This window comes from Manis javanica, chromosome 12 (genome assembly GCF_040802235.1).
Source record: "Manis javanica isolate MJ-LG chromosome 12, MJ_LKY, whole genome shotgun sequence".
Taxonomy (NCBI): Eukaryota; Metazoa; Chordata; class Mammalia; order Pholidota; family Manidae; genus Manis; species Manis javanica.
The window spans coordinates 9,323,405-9,342,872 of NC_133167.1; the positions used below are offsets into that span (position 1 = coordinate 9,323,405).

General features: G+C 39.5%; 1 long non-coding RNA gene across 1 annotated transcript; it reads right to left on the reverse strand.

Moving 5' to 3' along the window:
• Positions 1-485: 485 nt before the first annotated feature.
• On the reverse strand, positions 486-16,946 carry LOC140844931 (uncharacterized). The gene is made up of 5 exons (XR_012123485.1): positions 16,754-16,946; positions 11,645-11,795; positions 10,049-10,175; positions 9,350-9,411; positions 486-5,076 (listed from the first exon to the last, which is right to left on the reverse strand). It is a non-coding gene; the product is annotated as an uncharacterized lncRNA (long non-coding RNA).
• Positions 16,947-19,468: the final 2,522 nt, after the last annotated feature.

The following is a 19,468-nucleotide window of genomic DNA, read 5'->3' on the forward strand; positions in this document are numbered from 1 at the left end:
GTTTGGTAGGCAGCTGTCATCACTTTCGTGTGCGGGCAGAGAGATGAGATAGGGAGAAAGAGAGCAAGTTCTCTGGTGTTTCACGGCATAAGGGGACTAATCCCATCACGAGAGCCCCACCCTCATGAGCTCACCTCACCCTCACTACCTCCCAAAGACCCCACCTCCAAATAACAACACACTGGGGCTAATGTTTTCAACACAGGAATTTTGTATGTGCATGTATGTGACTGGTGGTGATCCATGGTTGAAAAAATGGAGAGTAAATTATTTTAGTCATTCAAAAAATATTTATTGAACTCCTTTAATACTTTTTAGTTTTTCTCCCTTACTAGTATACATTTTCAAAGGTCTACAGTACAACTCATACTCTTCCCACTCTACTTGGTACACTCAGAGAATGCTATATTCATTCTGCAATAAAGACTAGAAACTAAAAGTAATCCCCCCCTCTTCCTCCTTTCTCACCCGTGTCATCCTGCTGGTTTTACATCCCAGATATTCTCAGATCCATCCACATTCACTGTCTCCATCACCACCACCCTAGTCGAGTAGTCGAGGAAACCAGGAAACCTGTGCTGTTTGCAGTAGTTCCTGGCTACTCTCCGTTCTCTTTCTTATGATCTGCATTGGGTTTATCAGGTCAGCAGACAGAGTGAGTTTTAAAACGTCAGATATGTCTGATTATATTACCCATCTGCTGAGCATATTCCTTTGGCTACCAATTGTTCTTCAGCACTGAGCATGGCCTTCAAGGCCCTGCTATGTCTGCCTTTGTATGTTAATATACTATTTACAAGGAATGCGCCATATGGCAAGTCACATCACACTCCCAACATCCTAGAGTATATGTTATCGTGGTTTAGGGATGGGAAAATGGAGGTGCAATGAAGTTCATTGCTTTGCCCAAGGTCCCTAGTTCCTGAACAATGAAGCCAAACCTTGAACATAGGTCTCTGGTCCATATTCAGAACTTTTTCAACATAATGAACCTCATACCTTTGGTTGATTCATCCAATGTGCAACCTACGCACATGTTGGCGGCATCAGCAAAGCAGGAGTACCCCAAAAATTAGAAAAATATTTGGAAATACATATTTTTTGAAGTCTTCAGTTTTGTGTTTTGTTCAGCTTTCTATACTTGTTTCATGGTTTTGCCTGTTTTCATTTTGACTGATAGGTGGGTGGCACTGTAAAATTTTCATTCTGTAGACTTTAAAGATTCAGAGATCTAAACATCTGGCCTTGCTTATACCAACACCCTGGCTTGGCAGAAGTAAATTCTTGGGACTTACATATCAATCATAACTGTTAACATTAGCATCTCTTAGACTTACAGATATCTCTGAAAGATGGGACCACACATGCAACAAAAATAATGATTTTGTCTTTATCTCAACCCATTTCTTGGCTTTAACACTGCTGAGGGCAGTGGGAGGTAGAGGAGAAGGGTGGGCAATGGAGCATTGATGCTAGTGACATTTGACTCACATGGCCCTGCACCCCTTCATGGAGGCTGGTCAATTCCCCTGACCTACCTCATTCTGGCAGGGAGACACCATCAGATAAGACTCAGAATTCTTTCTCACTGGAGCCAATTCTGAACTGGTGGTCTGGAGAGAAATTCTGTATTGAATTACCAACTAGTTCCAATATAATTGTTTCCAACAGTAATGAGGGCTGATGGAATGCCCATTCCTTAAAAACAGTACCAAATCCCATAATTTTCCAAAAAGAAAAATTAGAGCCCCCAGATCCCTTGCTTGCATCCTCCTTTTTCAGAGTGTGGGAAGACCTGTTTGCAGGCAAGTAAAGCATGTCCTTAGGTACAAGAAGGATGCCTCCATGTTCTCTTCCTTTCTGCCTCTATGAGCTTCCCACCATAGCTGGAACTTACAGAGGAGAAATGAGACACTGAGAGGGTGGCTACTCTTGATGAAGAGGGTTTCTCCAGCTCCATGTATAACATGGCACCTTGGGTTGGAGTTTCAGTGGTGGCTATATACGTCAAAGTTTTGTGAACCCGAGTCAAACTGTTTAATAAGGAATTACCTCAACTGATAGGGTGAAAATACAGTATTATCTGCTGTACTTGGCATGATACTCATCAAAGGAAGAGACGGCATTCTATTTAGGACAAGGATGAGGTAATGGCAGTCAACTGGCATGAGAAGACCCGCTCTTAATCGTTAGCATATGGCTGGGAAAGGTTCTGAGGCATTGGCTTGGCTTGATAATGACTTAATAATCTTTGATGGGGGCTAGAAAGTTACATCAGAAGGAGAGGTAATGTATCATTCTAAAAATTGACCAGAATTTTTGCCTCTTGGTTTTATCATTTTTTACTTTCCATTAACTCTAGGATGCTTAACAGTAGTGACTGCATAGACCTTACAGCAATAAGGACCCCATGGACCTGGTAAAGCTGATACTAAAATTATAAGCCATTTCTGTTGGCTTGAAAAGAGACCACCTCAATCACCATGTTTTTGAGTCAATTCTCGCATTAAGTAATTTCTTAAAGGAATTGGATTCTTGCTATTTTTCTCTTCTTTACTAGATAAGTTCCAAATGAACATCCCATTCCAGATCCTTGGAAGTCAGGAATGCTGTTATCATATAGCTCATTTAAATAAGCCTCTCTCTAAGGCCCGAATTTTCTCATTCCAGGAAGGAGCCAAAGAACTATTTGAGTTCATAGTTTCTGCCTTGGCATTTTCCTTTATTCTCATGCTCTGTTGGCTGCATTTAAGACACAAATGCTGAGGATTAATTGCAGTTTTCATATTCAAGGCAGAAATGCCACTTTAAGAAGAACCAATGATGAGGTTTATAAGCTACACAGTTCCTGGCAAATGCATGTACAAGCATTAAATCATGTGAGAGAGAATGCAAACTTGGCATCTTGCTAGATTATACAAATCAAATGGTTATCCATAGCCCTTCTGACCTAGGGTCCATCTGTGGACCAATTGTCACTTCACACAACTTTGAAAGGCAATACATCCTGCTTTGTACTGAAGTAGGGAGGAACTGCCAGTGTATTGAAATCATTAAAGATTAATAAAGAACAGAGTAGAGTCAGGAGGCAATTTGGCAACATGAGCTTTGATGACGCATAGTCGGCCTTGATTCCAGGCTGGATCTAGAAGTTGGCAGCCTGCCTTCAATGCCTGGCTCTGCCACTTACTGGGGATAACTGTGGCACCCTGGGCAGATTGTTTCATTGAGACTCCTTGGCCCTCAGTCCCCTCATCTGTAACACAGGGGATACAAATAATGCTTATCTCAAAGGGACTTTGTGAGGATCATGTTTATTGATCAAACACTATTTATGAATGCTTAACACAGTACCTAACACTTACTAAATGAGCCTTGCTTAGAAGCTGGCACACTTGCTCAGCCTACCAAACACTGGCTTATTAAGAAAGAGGGTGAGTGGCAGTCTGTTCCTGTCTGAAACACCTTCTTCTTTTCACTGATCATAACATATGAGGTTTTAGGTACCCTGCAGATCAGATTTTATAAAACTGTCATTCTTATGAGCTAGTATAGGAGGCCAGGTATGTGTAACAGTTTTGAATGGCAACTGACCTGAGGATTTCACACTTTATTTTCTTATGAAAACTCTAAGGTTGTGGAAGGGAAGGTGGTATCTCCCATAGACACATGGATGGTGATCCCGTTGTGCAGTAGGTTCATGGGGCTCTCCATTAATAATGCAATGGTAACTTACATGAATTGAACAGAAATTCATTTAATTCATCACTTAATCTTCATAGGAACCTTTGGGGACTGCACCCCTCCTGTTTTGGAGATGGAGACCAAGTTTGTAAGCCAAGTCTACACAGCCTGTCTGCGTTGGCTTTTTCAGGCTTAAAGGAAGTTACTTTCTCCTTTCCCACAACACTCTTCCTTCACTCATCCATCCATTAGCCTTTCATTCATTCATTGGGCAAATATTCACCTGGCACAAAAGCGGTGCTCTGTATACAGCAAGACCATGTCCCTCTGGGGCTCACGTCCTAGTGGCGATAACAGGCAACTAAAATAATGTCTAATGTTAGAGAGAAGAATAATTCAGAGTGCGGAAAACAGAGAAAGGTGCTATAGACAGAGTGGGTGAGATTTGCCCAGAGATTGAAGAACAGAGAGGTAAGGTTTGAGACAAGCCCTGGGGGAAAAAGCACAACAGCCGTGAGATAGGGGTGCTCGGCATGCTCAGGAGTGGGTGAGCACCAGGGGAACCACCCCCACTTTACGATCTCAGAAACTGAGAACGAGAGAGACTATTTCACTCAGCCCAGGAGCAGGTCACACAGCTAGAAATGGCCAAGGCGCCCAGCTCTAGGCCCCGTGCCCGTTGCTCTGAGCCGCGCGGCTGCCCAGTCTTGTTCCAGGTCTTGGGCATCAGGAGTCTGTGTGCGACAGCAGGCGGGGCGAGGCAGTCCTTTCTTTCTCGCTTAGTTTTTCACCCCAATTAACAAACGGATCTAATTCGCTTCAATGACTCTTCGCCTCTTCTTTTATGCTGCTTTATATGATATCTTCTGTATTTTTTTCATTTTTATGTTTTATGTTTCAGTTTTATGTTTCATTCAAACAACTAGGCTTTCCAAATCACTTTGTTGCTGGAAGCTGGTAGTCGGGTACTGACGCATCGCTGTGGCCTTTTCCACCCTGGTGCCGGGGTGACCTGTTCACTAAAGCGGGTAGTTCTGCCCTCCCCTACCTCCCCGTGGGAGCAGCAGTTCATGAGATAAGACAGGGCAGACTCTCATGCTTCTTCCAAGGATAAAGATAAAATGCACCGATTTTGGGGGGTTAGGATATATGGAACAAAAGACAGTTTTTTCTTGTCCAACACCCCTGCCCCCCCACAGTTATATAACTAACCCATAACTACTGTTGTGTTAAATATGTCACGTGAAATCAACCCCATCCGTACACTGGAATAGACACTCCCAGAAAACTGCAGCCTTTCTCTTTGGCCAGATGAATGAGCCGGTTGGGTTCCTCTCATTCTGCAGCGCTGCTGGTGAAGTGTGGCAAGTAGCATGAGCTTCTTCCTTAGCTCTGAGACTATAAATCCCATAGAAAAAGAGGAACAGAGAAGAACGGTTTAAAGGGGAGGGATTTATTAAGATAAAAGTACATTTATTCCATTTAAAAAATTTAAAACAGATGAAACAGTTCATGGAAATGATTAGAACATAAAGTGGCATATTGATACCCTTTGATGCCAGGGACTGAGGGTTTTCTTTCAAATTTTTTTTTATAAATGGCTCCTTAATGAGTCAGCTAAATAGATCAACAAACATACCGATTAAATGTTTCTTCCATAATTCCTGAAATAATGGTTGACGATACAAAAATATTCTTCATTTTGTCTGACCTACAGACATCACTAATGTTCGGAGCAGGCTCACCCTACCTTGCCGAGGTACAGCAGTTCCACCGGTATACAATTTTAGTTACAATAATCTTTCTCTCGTCAGCAGTCTTGTTTTATTTATTCTATACCACCTGGCATAAGCCACATGTCCAAATACTATACTAGTATGAAAAGTTCTGCTATTTTCTTATATCATAAAATATCACCCCCAAATCCCAGCAGATCTATGGTTTGTCATATTCTTTGCAAAGGCTGCAAATGTTTCATATTTTACAACTGTTCTTTATGTGAGATTCTATTGAAAGTCTAAAGATCCCTGAGAGAAGGAAGCATGAGGCTTAGCAGACACACACACACTGGGCAAAGCATTTAGATTTTGTATTAAGAGTATTTATACATTCCAGAGGTAATTAAAAGACAAATGAGTTTAAGTCTTTAGCAATAAATATTGATTTTTCAGGAATGGATCCTTAAGATAATGAAGAAGATGATGGTTTATTTTCTTACAGAGCATTTAGAGTCATTCTGGTTCAGGAAGGCAGAAGTGATGCGTTTACTATTTCACTGATTTGACGAGATCTAATTAAGTATTGATTCTGAACTCGGTGTAAAGTAGAAAGTGAGAGAAGCTGGAGGAAGATAACAGGTGAGGATAGTTATATCTCGAGTTACAGTAAGAAATTAGTGACTAGCCATTTCTTATAGAAATTGGGCAGCAGGTATTATAGTATGTCAATTAATACAATATAAGTTCACAAATTTATAGTCAGTTTAAATTCATGTAACATCTGAAGGATAATAGATTTCAACAAATTCCCAATTATTTGCTTCTAGATACAGCCACTAAATCAAATCCAGACTACCAAAGTTCTAAAGGATACATTGTTGAATAGATAGACTTAACAATTAGAGTATTGATTATATATGTATTAAACATTTGAAAGCAATGTGCTTTCCTACAGATTTTAAATATTATCCCCACATATGGTTTGCATCTTAAAGTTACTTAGCAAAATTATTCCTGATGTATAGGGAATAAGAAACACCAGGCTAAGCACTGTCTATTCATCAAATTCTCTGATTACTTGTCGGCCAAATAAATGAGGGTTCAGTATATTGAAAATGACTTTAAGCCATTATTCTACTTTCTCTAAGACTATGCGATTGCTCCTTTCTGTCACTGAAGAAGATACCAATCTCATAGTAAAAATGGAAGGAAAAATTTTAAGAGAAAAACAATATACTCAACATTCTAGATTCTGTCTGTGTGGCAATCAACATGGTCATTTAAAACTACTTACATAACGATATGGTACAGACCGGGATGAAAGAATGTGACATTTTCCAAGCCCTGATCTAAATCTGCAATTTATCTGAAGAAAGAATAAAACCCACAGGAGGCTCAAATTGTGCTCCAAAAATATTCTGCCTCTTCACATTTCTGAACAATGTCTTATTTCATCAAGAAAACCCAGCACTGTAGTGATTCTTCTTGTACATTGAACCGTATTTTAAATGGCCCCCGGACCCTTCATCAGGGAATGGGCCTCAGATACTGAGCTTCAGATTCCCTAGAAATAAAGTGGGAAAAGCCAAGTTCTTGCAGTGCCTGTTTACAGAGATTTCTGAAGGGAAATGAGATGGTCTGTGGATGTGTTTTTAATTTCCTGGAGGAAAAGAATGTTCATCTGAAATCGATTTTATGGGTGCATTTTAAAAGCTAGTGGATCCTGTAAATTCTATTTGACTGGCAAAATTGGCCTTGGGCCTGCCCGCACTTACCTGGGCCATTCTTCTTTTTTGACTTTCAACCACACTAGGCTAATAAGCATCCATGAACATCTGTGTATAGAAAACCATTTGAGATTCTAGGGGAACCAAGTAAAAAGGATTGGTAGAATCAGTGTCTTCAGGTTTTTTACTAGATTTCCACTGAGTACACCCAGTTTTTCCCAAGACCATAGCATCATAGAGTCTTCATAAATATTTAATCTAGAATTGTAATTAGTTCTGCTAGCCATAGAAAAATTAGTATGTGAATGTAAATTGGCAGAAAGTTCTAATTTCTGCCACATAGTGATTGAGATAACCAGACCCTATTTCTCACTATACACATATGGAAATGCTGGATAAGCTACAGCCAAAAATATGTGCATTCTTTCTTGAGGAAAGTTATGGACAGCCCAGTGTTTTGTAGATTAAGAGCAAAGCTAGTTTGACAGAGAAGAAGTGTACCTGATGGTTAGGGACACCCACTCTGTGCTAGAAAACCTAGATGGGAATTCTGGTTGCTGTTTGCTGGCTCAAACCATGTTAAAAATAGCAAATCAAACTTTTAAATGATTTACCAGTCTAAAGTAGACATCATAATGGAAGTCAGAAAATACTTAGAAGTGAATGCCAATGTAAATGTCATATGTCAGATCGAGTGAGATACAGCCCAAGTACTTGCAGGCAGAAATTTATAGTCTTTAGGTATTAGAAAAGAAGAGTAAAGTTAATGATGTAGGAATCCAAGATGAAAAATAACAGAACAAAACTATGGGAAAAGGAAAAAAGAATAAAGTCAAAAAATAATGGAATAGAAATAAAACAGTAGAAAGGATCAATAAATCTCAATGTGTGAGCATTAAAAATACAAATAAAATACACAAATGTCTGGCAAGATGGATCTAGGAGGAAGGAAAGAGGACCACTGGAAATGTGAAGGGCATTATCAAGGGTGATGTAGAACTGCTTTCCTATTAGGGGCATATTCTAAAGAATTTTGTGCTAACACATTTGGAATTTGGAAGAAATTAATGCTTTTCTTTAAAAAAATACCAACACATATATGACCATAAGTGATGCAGGAGAACACAGAAAATCTGATAGTCTGACATTCCTTTAAAAAATCGAGTTAGTAACCAAAACAGCAGCTACCCTCTTCCTGTGAAATGCACACACACAAATGCACACAGAACCCAGCTTCAGACAGTGGGCTAAGCTATAGCAAATGTTCATGAACTAAGAATCGAGTTGGATATAAACTTTCAAAAACAGAAAACCAGGGGGTAATGTTTCCATCTCATTTTATGACACTAATATGACTTGCGAAAAGAGAAACTGTAAGGCCATCTCACTATTCAACTGTCTAAATAGAATTTCACCAATGTGAATCTTGGATGCTGTAAAATAAATAAAACCCATCAGGGTCAGGGCGAGTGTGTTCTGGGATGCAAGAATGGTTTCACAGTAGAAAACCTACAACAGCAATCCACCATAAGTTAAGATGCCTTTGGCTTCAATTTAGAGAGAAGCAAACAAAAAAGTAACATATATTATTCCACAAAACAAGAAGCCCAGACGTTGGGTGACCGGGGTTAATTCCGGAGCACTGCAGTGTTACCAAGAAGCCAGGTTCAACTCACCTGTCTTCTCTGCAGTGTTCAGTGTGGATTATTCCCTGCCTAGTTACAACTTGGATGTAGAAGCACTTAAAATATTCAAGAAAGGGACAAGCCCCTGCTATGTTCTTTTCCCAATTCCCAAGCAGAATATACTTTATGCATCGTTAGCCAGGTCCATGTTTAAACCAACCACTGAAAGAGCTTGAGTATATTTAAACTAACAAAAAATTCACTTTAGGAGCAGGGGAGCCACCCAGTCCATGAACTAACTACATAACCTTCCTATACCTGAACAAAATCAACCTTCTCTTAGTAAGGAAGGCCTGGATATAATGGCTTAGGTGCAGCCTGCCGTGTTGACACATATAGAGGAAAATGTAAAATCAATTTAATAGTTATAATAAAAACAGTGGATGAAATTCAAAGCAACAATAATGAAAACCATTTTAAAAAATGAGAAAGAGAAATTAACATGATAAAGCTAAATCTTTCAATACCATTAAATATCTCAAAAATACCCTTTACATTTAGAAACCAATCAAGGAAGCCAGTCAGCTCTTCTTACCTGTATTAAATATTTTAATAGGTATCCTCATCAGAATATATGAAATGAAATGGAAGAATGGGCTAGAAAGAGACAAAAATGTTATTTTTTTGCATTATTATGATCATATGCATGAAAAATGTCATAGAGTATATTGCCAAAGTAATATATTATGTAAAGTGGCATAAAGTGTTCCTGTCTTAGAGATCAATTTGTAGATCCCCAAATGCCCTCTAGTTATATAGCTAAATTTAAAGTATAACTAAGACACAAAAAGACCTAATTTATAATAGCAACGAAACAAGTGTCATATCTAGCAATAAATCCTTAGAAAGTCGCATGGAGAAAACTATTGAATGTTATTATTGAATTAGCCCAATTTTCTAAAATTCTTAGGCAGAAAGGAAATAAGTAGCATATTAATTTTATAGGATTGTTTTAAGGATCGAAAGATGTAATGTATAAAAATAATTTAACAATGTTACTTGCAATAAAAATTACTCAAAAAAGAAGCTTTTTAAATAAATTTTAGAGAACTATTTTGTTATTTTAAGAACGTATAAAGTAGCACCTAAGAGCTCTGGAGTTCCTTGGAGAAATCTGAAAACCACAGGGTGGCACTGATATTTTTGAGCTAATGTAAACCGAATCCAACACCCCTTTTCAGACCTAAACAAAAGTTGGACCTTTCCCAGGGCGATGAGTTCTCTCAACACTTACGTGCACGGCCTGTCCATTACCGCTGATCAGCTTCTGTTTTTCATCTTTTTAGTTGTTTATTTACAGGAACTTTTTATCCTCCAAACAAGAGAATTTTCTGAGTTTATGGATACTCCTTTCTTCTTTTCTATCCCAGGAAACATCTGGTATTTATTCATTTATTATACAAATATTTTTGAGTGACTGTTCTGTGTCAGGTACTAATCCAGGTTCATGGGATAAATTAATAAGCAAAATCTACAAAATCTCCTGCCCTTGAGGAGACTGCCTTTGAGTGAGGGAAACAGATATTGAAGAATAAACCTAAGAAATTATCTAGTTTACCGTGGCAGAGATTTCTAGCTGTTCACCAGAATTCTATTTCCCATCTTCCTTGGGTACACAGCTGGACGATATTTCCTAGGTGCTCCTGCAATTAGGTATGCTTAGATGACTAAATTCTCACCAAGTGATAGGAAGTGGTGTGTACCATTTCCGGGCCTAGGCTGATATGACCTTTCATATCCACCTGTGTGTTATTTTCTACTGACTGGATACATACAATCACAGGTGCCTAGGACATGATGGAGCCTCAGAATGGAAGGGCCCAGTCACTGAATCACAAATGCAAACAAATAGAAATTGCCCTCTGCTCTGGACTGTTCATGGTCAACAAATGAAATTTATTGTGTTTGGTTCTTAGAAACTTTTGACTTTACTTATATGGCAGCCCAATATGTCCTGAGTAAAATAAATATGCAGCATGTTTGAAAGTATTAGCTGCAAGGAGAAAAATAAGCAAGCAAACCAACCAAGAAGCAGAGCTAGGGCAGCGGGCATGGGATGCCAAGGGGTAGGGTGATCACGATTTTAATTCAGAGTGGTGAGGGTAGGCCTCACTGAGAGGGTGATATTTCATAGTCTTGAAAGAAATGAGGGAATTATCCAGGCAGATACCTCAAAGTACATCCCGTTCATTCCAGCACAATGGCTGTAATGCAGGAGTGTGTCTGGCATGGTCAAGTCACACCTGAGAGGCCACTGGTGGTGGAACTTTTATTCCAAGTAAGTCAAAGCCAATATAGGGTTTTGAGCGGAGGAGTGAGATTGATTCAGGAGGGTCCCTCTGGCTGCTTTGATGAGAAGAGCTGCTGGGGTAGTCACAGGAAGCCTCGTTAGCAGGTTATCATCATAAACTAAGTAAGAGGTGACAGTGACTCAGTCCAGGCTGGTGATAGAGATAGTGATAAAAAATGAAAAGACCTTGCGTTTATTTTGAGAGCAGGGCCAATTGTATTTGCTTCTAAATTGAGTTCAGGGTACAGTATAGACAAAGGGAAGAGGCAAAGAAGACGTCAAGGGTTTTTGGCCTGAGCAACTGAAAGGTGTGAACATACCATCGAAACCTGAGATTGGAGGGGTCAAAAAAGTTGATGGGGAGGAATTCTGTGATGGAATTATTGAATTTGAGTTGCCTATTAGTTGATTTAGGAGTGTTGAACCTTAGGTAGTTGCTGATATGTATAACTTAAAAAATGGCAATTTTTATGTCATTCAACCTGATGCAAGTCTGGAGTTTAGGAAAAGACCTAGAAATCATCAACATAAAGGTAGTACCTCAAGCTATTGACTAGATCCAATCCCTGCAGTGGTCAGGTCCAGCCGGGAACCAGAAACCCCATCAATGAGCTGGTGGGTGCACCATAAGGAATGTGAACCAGGTCTTACTGAATTGCAAAAGCACAAGGAAGCAGGTGCCATTCTGTGGCTGGGGAAACGAAGGCAGGACGTTGGGATTAATAAAATATGACGGCTTGGAGGGATGGCCCCTCGGGTTGAGATGTGTGAGGAGGTAGCTTCGTTTGCGTGGTGTTGCAGAGGGGACTGACTCCCCTGGGGTACACCGCTGCTACCAGGACCAGCTGTCTCCGGCAGGGCAGTGAGCATTGCCATTCCCGTTCCTTCTAGTCTTCCAGTTTACCTCTCACTCCCCAGTGGGAGACCCTAAGTAGGCCGGCTGGTAAAGGGGGACTGTGGTTTGCAGAATGCCAAGCCCAGTATCACAAAGCCCAGTATAAAAGAGCAGCTTGAAGGCGAGACCCAGGCATGAAAGAGCCTGCACGGTCACCAAAGGGTGAGTGCAGAGGGCACCCCGAGCCCTGGGTCGCCACGTGGGAGGTCGGGGAGGAGAGGTGCAAAGGAGACATGGAAAGAACAGTCCGTGAGGCAGACGGCAAACGAACGAATGTGCATTTTTAATACCCAGCAAAGTGCTTCAACATACAGCTCTTTATCAGCTGTAAAGTGCAAAAAATCACATAGGCTGTGAACTAAGAATCTGTAGCTGATTTAGCAACATAAGTCGTTGGTGACCTTGCCAAAGGGCTTTTGGTGGAGTTGTGGGGACAAAAGCCATTAGGAGTCAGTTCAAAAAGGCAACTGGAATAGAGAAATTAGACTTAAACTTACACAACATATTGGAAAATTTTGCTGCACAAGAGAGCAGATAAATGGGGCAGTAGTTAAAAGGAGAAATAAAGCAAAGAATTTCTGTCTTAATGTTGGGGAAAATGGTAGCATGTTTATATACTAATGGGGTGTTTCAGTAGAAAGGGAGACACAGAAATGAGGGAATGATTAGAAGAAAAACGCTTTTAGGATGACAAGAAGGGATGGAATCAAGTGCATGAGTGGGGGGTTTGATTTAAGCACAGCATGGGTAGTTCATCTCTTATAGCAGAAGGAATGGCGACTTTATGACTACAGATGCTGAAAAGCACACAGATGTGGTGGTGGAATCCATCGACATTCTTTCCCAATTACTTAAATTATTGCTTACATTTTTCATGTCATCAACTGAGAGCGAAGAAAGCAGAGGACACATGTGCCACCGAAAAGACCAAGAGTCATTGGATAAGGGCAGGGGTTAGACTAATTCCTACAGTCTCAGTTTCTTTGCATGAAAAATGCAGTTAAATAATAATGCCTTATGCAAAGTAAGTGCTGTTGAATCCCCTTAAAATGAAAAATCTAATACGGCTGTCAGATATTATTAATGGGGTCTATACAAAACAAAATCGAAATGCTTTCTTAGTAAGAAATAGCCATGGGTATGTATAACTTAGAATTTTCCTAAAAATATGATAACATGAAAAATAATTTATCACTTTCCAATGGACTGCATTTTAAATTGATCTGTTATACATGCATTCTCTAGGAATGTTTTCTAGCAATATCTGGGTTAAACATTAAATTTTTAAGTTGAAAACTCCCTGAAGTCAGAGGTATCTTCGTAAGCCTTCAGTATTAAATGACAGCATCCCATATCATAAAAGTTCAGTAAATATTTTGGAGTAAATTAATATAACAATGTTGTCTGTCAAATATTGTTATTTGTGAGAGAGAGAGAACATGAGAGAAAAAAAAGTATCAGATAAAGCCATATTCAAGGTACTGTTATCAACACTTCTTTTCTGATGAGATGAAATGTATTCTCATGTCCTTGAGTTACTTGCAAGTCTTGTAACAAAATGCCTGACCATTAAATGTAGTATAGGGATGTTCTTGCTTCTTTGAGCTATCATTGGATTTAAATTATGGGCACACAGTCAATCCTGAATAATTATTAGTGGGATGAATTAATACTTCAGGCTTAATTTTCTCATTTAAAACTTCCTTATGGAGAGGAGAGGACAGATTCTTTGTACCGCTAGATCTTAAATGAGATGCTGAAAGACATGGCAGTTGAGATTAATGAACAAATAATAATCTCTGTTCAGAAACTAATCTGGGAAGACAGCCTGATCATTTCTATGTTTGTACCATGCTAAAGCTGTCTTTTCTACTAATTGAGAATTTGCTGTCAGTAAATTACATGCCCAATTTTGACTTTTCACATTTATATTGTAATTCTTGATGTTTTTCTTGTTAGAGGTCCCAGACCATGACTAGACCAAACTTTGGAAGAAATAAGTTTTCCTTCTGGTGATTTTCATGACTAGGAAGAGAGAGATGATAAATCATTAAGAAGTCCTCTGACTTATTGCATGGTATTGAAGAAAAAATAATGTCAAATACATTTTTTTAACAACTGTATTGAAGTAAAATTGACATACCTTAAAATTCACCCACTTTACATGAACAATGCAATGAATTTTAGTACACTTAATAGAGTTGTGCAATATCATTAAAATCAATTTTCAAACATACCTGTCATCTCCAAAAGTTCCAAATCTCATTTGCAAACAATCTCCATCTCTGACTCACATCCCAGGCAATTACTAATCTACTCTCTGTCTCTATGCATTTGCCTTTTCTAGACATTTCATAGAAATTGATCATATACTGTGCAGTCTTTTGAATCAGGCTTCTTTCACTTAGCATAATGTTTTGGAGCTTCATCAATTATGTAGAGGTCTTTTCATATAGACTCTATAACACTTACTTTATCGTGATTCACAATTTGCATTGCGAGTCGAAGTCGTGAAGTCACAGGGGCGGGGCTCTCTTTTGTTCTTGTGAACTATCACAATTTAAATTTGCTATGCAATTGGCGTTCAACTCATGCTTTTGAGTTGATGAATGAAGGAAGAAAAGGTGATTTTTATCTTCCGCCATGGCTCCTTGTGGCAGATTGCTTGCTTGGGAACCAGATAACAAAATGGCATTGAGTGTACAGGATATTTATTAAGGAGCATCTTTGGAAGGGAAGTGGGATTGGGCCCAGGGAGAGTTAAGCTGTGGTTTATGCCCTCTGATAACCTCAGCCAGCCCTGCAGGGAGCTCTGACACTAAAAGAGCCTGTCTGAGTTGTCCCATATTGGGTTGAAATGGCTAGGCCTTTATAACTCTTCTCATTTGTTAGTTAATGGACCTGGGCCAGCATATGAAGGGTGTGGTATGGGCCCAGTGGCTCTCTGCAGCTGAAGGAATCCCTGAATGAGCTGATAAGATGACCTTCCTTGTTGGGGACCCAGGATGTATCTCTGTGTCCACTGAGTATCTGTTTTTCTTTACACCAAAACCTTAGTTAAGGCTACACCATAATCACACTCTTCTGTGTCTTCCAGATTTTTCTATTTCTGCTACAAAAGACCACTGTAATACCTATGAAATATTAATATTTAAAATAACAAATTCTGCTCTCCTATTAAAACAGTATTTTTGTGTATAACAAATGTTTTTTTTTAAAGTTGCATCAAGTTCTTGTCAGAAATGTTCAAAAAGTTGTTTCAAATTACAAGCTAACAAAGCTTGAGATGACAAACGGGTTTTCTAAACACTTTAGAAATATCCTAAAATTATTCTGTTCCATCATTTTTGCTAGATAGTTCCTTCCCCTGTCAACATATGTGGGAGAAGTTGTTTTAGATTATTGAAACTCTTGGATGAATAATTTATCAAATTGTCAGCAGCTGTTTTTTCTAACAATAGATCTTAATGGATCAGTCTTCTTTCACTTTTCAAACTTTAAAAAATTTTTAAATTTGCCAAAAATATATTTACGAATTTTTTCTACAACTTCTTCTGTAATATCAAATTTGGCAGTGATTATTTTTTTAGTCTCCTGAAGTACAGTATCAAAGGCCGAGAGAATTTTTATAAATATTTAATATTTTATTTTCAAAAACTAAATTCCCATTTGCTGGCAGCTTACTGACCTTTTGGCTCTAAAATGCTTCTCCCTTTTCAGAATACACCACTGTGAGCTGTAGAGTTATTTGTAAGCCAGAAAGGGCTGGGTTCCTTTGCTTTGTGCATAATTGGGGAATTATTGCTGGATCTCTTATTACTGCTCATGTTCTCATTCAAAGGACTAATAGTAGTTGTAGAGCATTTTTCACATCCTAGTTCTTTATCTGGTCTTTTCCAGGTGCAGCTCACCAACAAAGGGAAACTTTGTTCTCTTTGGCACCGTGTCAGTGCCAATGTTGGCTACTTCCTCTTTATTCCAAAGACCCCGTAAACTCTGCCAACTTGAGGGGCTAGCTATTATGTATAAAAGGTTTCATGGGCATGACCTTACATTGAATTCTTACACTAGCTTTGTAAGGACAAGTACTTCGCTTACTCTTTAGATAAGAGGATCTGGAGGCTCATCAAGAGTTCAAGTGATTTGTCTTGGGTTCTATAATAAGAAAATAACAGACTTCATAGGCCAAATCGGAGGCTGTTTAGTTGTCAGGTCCTCCAAAGTGGATGTGAGCCGGTAGAGTTCCATTTTGAAAAGGTTTGAGAATTGTACCTGTCACAAGCACTTTGCAGGTGGCAGAACTGGCTTTGGTTAATCCACTGACTCTGAATTGTCAAATATGTCTTAGAGAGGGTCAAAAGAATCGTACCGGTAAATAAGTACATGCTATTACTGAACACAGTCTTGAATTCCCATAAGATCAATTCTCTTGTAAAATGCTATCAAAAGGAGTTATATTTAAACAGGATAGATTGAACACCTACTCTTTCTTCCCCCTGAAAAGTCCACTAAAAAAGAGAGCAATGGACTCTAAAGGCATTAATCCCACTGGTCGAAATAACTCGACAGTACCCCTATTTGCCGTATGTACTGCAAGTACGATTACATCTGCTGGGTCATCTGGTGCAAATAACAGAGCAGCTGGCACAATGTAGCATGAACTGTTACAGAGACTTATCTCACTCTGGGCCTCAATCAGACTCTAAAGTGGCAGACTCGCAGAATACCTGGTTAGTGATTTTCTTTGTACTCACCCTATATGAGTATATGTTGCCTCCAGAATCCAAACGAGCCTTCTAGGCATTTGTGCCTCTTTCTCCATGGAAGATGATGCTAGACGAAATAGCTTGCCCTTGGCTTTGGAGGCTGGGTCCTGACTGGCCTCAGACCACTCAAGCCCCAGAAATTTCACTGAAGTGACAGGCTGCTTAAATTTTGTTGGGTCTGTTTCCTACTCTCTGATGTGCATGTGTTTTGCCAGGATATTTTTACTTACTCCTCACCACGTTCCATCAGCATGTGGTCATCAGCGGGACAGACCTGCACAATACCTTGTGGAATGCAAGATGATAAAGGTGTCTCTGGACGAGATTATAACAAAGGACTATAGATTTGATGTATTCCTAAACTAGTGCAGCAGACAGGGTATTACTGTCTTTGTCATGTAAAAGCAAGCTACTTCTATTTCTGGTAGTATATATTAGTAGACACAGAGAAAAACAGCACTCATCAGACCAATAGCTGCATACTTCATAATAAAGACTGGGTTGGTTGTCTCCAGCAAAGAAAATACATCCAGGATAATACTTTCCAAGATTAGAAAATAGCAAAAAATAGGGGGTAATTTGCCTCAGGCTGGGAACATATTTTACAGGAGGTATCTTCTGAAATCTCCTGGGTCCCTGGTTAAAGTATAAATAAGTAAATAATATTACTCCAAATTCTTATTTCCCTAAGCCTTTAGGTATCTTCCCAAATCCTTAGATACCTTCCTCTAGATTGATACACCAAGGAACTTACAGCATTGCAACTTCATTCAGTATAAGCCACAGTTGTTTTCAAGAAAACTGTTAGGGTCACTTGCTACTCAAACTACTTCACTGAATCTAGACTATCTGAATTGTACACCACATCAATAAATTCAGCCCAATCCAATATTTTCATTTTTTTTCTGCCATAGTCTATCATCTTTAGGATCCTTCCCATATACATTATCCAGGTTTCTTCCAATATAAATTGGCAACATTTAAAAGTCTTCTCATGTTGGAAGACCTCCAGCTAGCTCATACATTATTTCTGTCCTGCTGAAGCTTGCTGGGATTTGAGGCTGGCTTAAATCTAGGAACAGTGAGGAGTGGTGACGCTGAGTCTTTGTGAGATTCTTTATTCTCCCTGTAAGCAGCTACGTCAGCACCTTTGAATACAGTTCTTAAGGCAAGGGGGCTAATGTGCTCAGACAGGCAAGGAAGGGCCCCTGCTGCTGTCAAGGGTGGCATGTGGATCTTCAGTCTTCCTTTTCATATATCTACTATTAATTTTCAGAATCTCATTCCTTTGTCATCAAAGCCCTGACCTCAACACAAGAGGCTCCAAAAAGATTCTGAATTTAAGTTGTCTACCCATAAGCTCCTAGTTTTGAGTTTGGGGTTTAGAAATCTTGGCCCTTTGGCCACAGAAGATGAGGAATGTGTTCAGAGAAGTCGCAGAAGAGTTCTGGTCCTTGATGTGAGCCTCAGCCTGGAAATTTCCATCCCTGAGCCGATCTTCTTCCTTACCCTCCATTCGCTGGCCCACTCGGAAGCGACCAACCAGCCTCATAGCTCTTCATTCTTTATTAACTCCTGGAGCGATCTTGTCTTGCAGAGGCATTTATGTAGAATCAGGAGGTTGTGGTACTGTTGCAGAAGCTGGATTGGGTGGGAGAGAGCAATCATCAGGAAAGCTTCAGAGAACAGCTGGCGAAGGCTGGAGAATGTGACAGGATCCATCTGAAGCAGGGGAGTGGCACCTGACCCCTTTTGTAAGCAGTCAGGAAGCCCCTGTGAAGCTCATTCCTGCACACCTATCTGACCACTCGGCCTGATTTCCAAAGCTTATGTGGCGGCAAGCTCTGACCTGGACCATATTGGATGGGTTACCCTGGAAAATGTAGTTCTTGGCCTTGAAGAGTATGGTGATAGGAGGACAACAGAAAATCCTGAATAAAGTCTAAAACTAAAAAAAAAAAAAAATTTAGGGATACAAACATGTAATTTGGAAGAGAGAGCTAGGTGTTGTGTATGACTTCTTAGCAAAATGCAAACAGGAGTAGAATGGTATATGGTAAGATACTGCTATTTATCTTATAAGCTTTGTAATACTATTTCATTTCTAAAAGCATGTGCAAATGTTACTTTAATTTAAAAAGAAAGCTAAGGCAACAGTGCTAAAGGAGTATCATTTTTCAAGTAAATTAGAAGTTTTTAACCATGAAGATTTAAAACGTTCCTATGTAGATTTAAAATGATTGTAGGACTTTTCCAAGAGAAATGGGGCATTCTGGTTGGTTGTGCAAGTGCAAGTTTGTCATGCTCAGAGAGAAGACATATATAGTGCACTCCAGGGGCCCACATACTCACTTGGGACACATTGTACATGACATTTCTTCTGGTGAAGCCGTGGCAAGAGCAGGCAGCTCTTAACTGCAGTGGTGAAAGGTCAGGGGTCAGGTTCACCCCAAAGATGATCTTGGCTAGCTGTGCATAAAAAAGGATAATTTCTATTTTCCATGACAAGTTTTGGACCTAGTTTCACTGGAAGTTCCAGAGAGCTTACATTATTTGGATGGACATTAAGTGCTACAAGCAACTGTCAGCTTGAGGTTTTGTTGAAAATCAGAGCAGGGAGAACTTGGCTTTGATGCACAGAATATAGAAAGAACTGTATGTTAAATGATAACTGTCAAAGCTTGGAAACTCTTTTGTTTAAAC